Genomic DNA, 4,616 nt, shown 5'->3' on the forward strand with positions numbered 1-4,616 from the left:
AAAATCCCTGAGACATGCAAACACTATTCGACTCGGATGCACCAGTTAGGTCTTGGGGAAGCGTCCAGTGCTACGTTTTCTGAAAGTGGCCTGAAATACACGGCGCGATACGCGATACATTGCACCGAGAAAGCATGGTTGTACCAGCACCATCTGACGGATGTTCGCCGTAGCTCTGGTTCCACGGACTCCTGCCTGGTGGTACAGTCAGACCTGAACTCCACCGAGCCGGCTGTGGCGGACCTGGCGCGTGTGCTGCGCCACCTTTCGGCCGGCCGCCTTCCTCCGTCTGCATCTGATCAGCTAGCGCGCCTGGCGCCCGGCCTGCGCCAGCTCGCCGCCCTGCTGGCGCCCGAGGCTGGCGCCGCCAACGCCACGGCCCGCTGGCTGCGAGCGCCGCCCGGCCAGCTGGTGTGGGAGCGTCAGCTGGCGGCCGCACAGCTGGCGCAGATTCGCGCCGGCCTCAACTGGACGGCGCTGGGCGCGCCCTGCCGCCGCGCCGTCCGCGGTCTGCTGGACGGCCTGGACGACCTGGCTGGCTGGGCCTGGGAAAGTAAGGCGATGGGGATGCACTGGGTCTGTGAGAAAAGGGCGACGTGGTGGTGCATGGAGCCTGGGGGAGTAGGCGGCCTGGTGATGCACTAGGCCTGGTAGAGAAGGGCGGCGTGGTGATGCACTAGGCTTGGGAGAGTAAGGCGGCCTGGTGACGCACGGGGCATGGGAGAGTAAGGCGGCCTGGTGACGCACGGGGCCTGGGAGAATAAGGCGGCCTGGTGATGCATTAGGCATGGGAGAGTAAGGCGGCTTGGTGACGCACGGGGCCTGGGAGAGCAAGACGACCTGGGCGTGACAGACTATGATGAACTAGCCTGGTGATGCCCGCAGCCCGGGGAGTGGCGAGATCCTGTTGTTGCACGGGGCCTGCTGGAGTATGAGCTGTGGTGGAGAGTTTGCGGGCGTGCCGGGCGCTGGGTATGAGGTATGACAATGTTTACATGCATAGTAATGGTGGTGTGCAATGCGGAGATACACGTATGTTGGAAATGGTGCTGGGTAACTCACAGCGTGTAGTGACGCCGCTTATCATTATCGGATAAGATTAAAGAGCACCTTTGCAGGCAAGGAAAAGGGTCTTGTGATGAGCGTTTTTGCAGTGGTGCTGCCACCTTTCGTGAGCTAGATGCGGGCACTGTCATCTGTGGTCATTGTTGTGCATACGTGTTTCCGAAAAGTTAATGTTGTTAATTCGTCCGCTATTCTAATGCTATTCGGCTCTGTTCTGCGTAAAATCGATTGCTTCAGCGTCCAACTTACACCGCCACTGGCGTTGGGGTCTCTAACTGGCTACAGGGACTAGGCCTAGAAGGGCGGGGTAACAGTGGCACAGTATTTGAACTACGATCGGTTCATGCGCTCTGCTGACAGCGCGATCTTCCTATACCTAAACTACGCCCCTAGCGTATCGTGCCGCCACGATTTTCATCTGCGCATCTCAAGATTAAACTAATGCCGCATCGTCACGACCATTTGCTGATGTAAGCCCCTCTTGCCGTGACCGCCTGGCGCCTGGGGTGTTACCTCCTGCCGTGACCGCCTGACGCCTGGGGTGTTACCTCTTGCCGTGACCGCCTGACGCCTGGGCTGTTACCTCTTGCCGTGACCGCCTGGCGCCTGGGCTGTTACCTCTTGCCGTGACCGCCTGGCGCCTGGGCTGTTACCTCTTGCCGTGACCGCCTGGCGCCTGGGGTGTTACCTCTTGCCGTGACCGCCTGGCGCCTGGGGTGTTACCTCTTGTCGTGACCGCTAGGGATTAGTTGCCTCCATTTGTAACAAGTTGGTCAGTATAACCGAGACGTACGCAGACGTTTAGCTTCAAAACAAGATGTGAATAGCAGACTTAGGAACTGAATGATTGAAATCCGACCTTGACCTCAGCTAACCTTGCCCTTGGCATTTTCGTATGTTAGTTGATGTCCTTGTTCATTGTTGTATGACTCGTAAGAACACGTTCTTTCGTTTCGTGCTGGCTGTAAGTATGTGGGTCCCAGGTTAACGGTGCTTCAAAACCTTCAAACCGTTCAAATATTTTTTTATTCTACAGAATCGGTGACATCAATGATCACGTGGAAAACGCCAGCTTGACAACTGTTATTTGATATCTGACTTAAAAGTTCAGTCACGAGCCACGAAACACTGAGCATGCCTATGCACACCGCACTTAACACATTTTTGTAGATTAGACTGGACTGTGATGAATGCCAAGTTACTTTCAGTCAGGCATCTTCTGTGCTGAATTGGACCGGCTTGAGTTAAGAGTCCTCGAAGAGGCAAATGCGGGCGGATTTCATTCAGGTTTGGTAGTTTCGATTGGACGAGATCCTGGAGAGCAAACCCATAAAGCTGTGTAGATATCCACGAATCTTTGCAAAAAGCAAAAGAAAGCTTCGTTTTTCCGGAGTTGCCTGTAGTGCCAATCTCATGACTCGTGACCCCACAAGGCATACAGCGCCTATTACCCTTGCTCTAGATCTAACCGTCTCCGCTCCGTGATTCCTCTCTTGTGAGCAAAATAACAGCATTTCCTGCTTCTGCGTGCTTCGGAATGGCACATGCTGACTATGGTCCTGGACTCGGCACCCGAGCTGAGCGGGGCCGATGAAGGGCCCTGCAAACGTTCATGATCCTCCGCTCTTGACACAACGACGTCGTTTGACCTTACGCGGTGTTTGACCGATAACCCCTGACCTCCCGACAGTGTTCGACTCCAACGGCCGTCCAGAGTCCGGCTTCAGCGACGGCAATAGCTTCTGGGAGGGCCGCTTTTCCCAGTGCAACAGCGTGCTGCACGACCTGATCGTGGTCAACGACACCGTTCCACATCAAGGGCCGCTACTACAAGGCCCTGCTGTCCGGTGTTCTGGAGCAGGAACAGCAGGTTCGTGTGTGCCCGACTGACTCGTCCACCGCTCCAAGCCGGAAGACTGGATCGAGCTGCCGACAAAGGCGGCATAATGCGCGGGATAAGGGCACGTGCGAAGAGAACCTGGCAAACTCTATCCAAAGACGAATCGGCATCAACATCTACGCTGTAATCTAGAGACGTGTTGTGGATTTCGGCGCTGTAATCTAAAGACGTGTCATGGATTTCAGCGCTGTAATCTAGAGACGTGTCGCGGATTTCAGCGCTGTAATCTAAAGACGTGTCGTGAATTTCGGCGCTGTAATCTAAAGACGTGTCGCGGATTTCAGCGCTGTAATCTAGAGACGCGTCGTGGATTTCAGCCGACACACTGGAGATCAGCTTATGTACGACTGGCTCAGGTAGTTCGAATGACGTCATTTTAAGATGGAATAAGTGTCCCGGCCATCGTCTTCTTATGGTGGATTAACACGCATGCAGGATTTCGGCCAGTTCACTCTCCGGCCGCGTCAGTTGTTACTGAGTTTTAGGAGGACTGGAGGGAGTTCGAATCTCAGCGAATTACGCGTCATGAACCGAATTCCGTCCTTTGAATCGCTAGGACTCGAATCGAAACCTTCTGTCTCGAATCCCTGCAACCCGAGGAAAAATTGGGGTTGTGATGCGTACATGCCTGAAAGCCAAACACCAACAGTTCCTTCTCAGACCTACTCAAATGAGACCTTCTGTTTCGAATCCCTGCAACCCGAGGAAAAATTGGGGTTGTGATGCGTACATGCCTGAAAGCCAAACACCAACAGTTCCTTCTCAGACCTACTCAGATCTGACGACGGCTGGAGAATGAACCAGCCGAAGCGCTGGGTTCATGCCAACACGCGAGACGAGGACGGTAGCCTCGAACCACGACTCCATACGTGATGCAAGTGCCTCGTCCCACTGATTCTGTTACTTTGTGATGTCATTTCCCTTGCGGGCACCGAAGACTATATCCAGACATCTCAGTCTATCGTTAGAATGACTTTGTTGCTTCGACCAGCATTTCGCCCACCGTCCACAACTGGCAGCATCCTTGCCCGCAGAGCTTCCGCGTCACCGTCGGCACCTGCTTCCCTGACCTCTGCACCAACGGTGACGTCAAGGCCATGCTCAATCTCGCGCCCGGCTTCATGAGGTAAGCGCCGGGTCACCAGACATGCCACCATAATTTTCAACAGCAGGTTGACGACACTTTCCGGCACGCCACCCTACTTGAAAAGGACAAAAGGAATAATGCACGAATCCGACTTGGAATGTGAGGTAGCCGTCCCACCTGGCGTTGACGCCGCTGCACCGCCGTCTCAACGTCTCGGCACAAACGCGCCAGCATCAGCACCAGCGTCCATGACAGCCACCACGGCGCTGGACGGACTTGTAGCTGAATTAGCTGATTTCAGCTCATGTCCTCCACAATTGGAATGGGCTCCCCAAGACTTTCTAGCGATGCTAGACTGCTTGCTTGAACGATTTGTTTCAAATGGTTTGAAAGCCCTTTAAGCTTTTGTATAAAATGGGGTTTTATCACAAAAAGGGCTCGAGCACGACAACTCGTCCAAGACATACAAACGGATGTTGTGAAAAAGGCAAATGAAAATGTAAGATAGCGCCGGGCTGTACAAACGAAAGTGTAATTCTTAGGCGTCTCCGAGCACAGGTCACG

The 4,616-nt window shown here is 54.3% G+C and overlaps 1 long non-coding RNA gene across 1 annotated transcript; it reads left to right on the forward strand.

The window, feature by feature from the left end:
• The first annotated feature begins 411 nt into the window (after positions 1-411).
• LOC119101835 (uncharacterized) lies at positions 412-4,085 on the forward strand. The gene is made up of 3 exons (XR_005094620.1): positions 412-553; positions 2,756-2,935; positions 4,000-4,085. It is a non-coding gene; the product is annotated as an uncharacterized LOC119101835 (long non-coding RNA).
• Positions 4,086-4,616: the final 531 nt, after the last annotated feature.

Source organism: Pollicipes pollicipes, unplaced genomic scaffold, assembly GCF_011947565.3.
Source record: "Pollicipes pollicipes isolate AB1234 unplaced genomic scaffold, Ppol_2.1 Scaffold_4881;HRSCAF=5763_pilon_pilon_pilon, whole genome shotgun sequence".
In the NCBI taxonomy this organism is placed as follows: domain Eukaryota; kingdom Metazoa; phylum Arthropoda; class Thecostraca; order Pollicipedomorpha; family Pollicipedidae; genus Pollicipes; species Pollicipes pollicipes.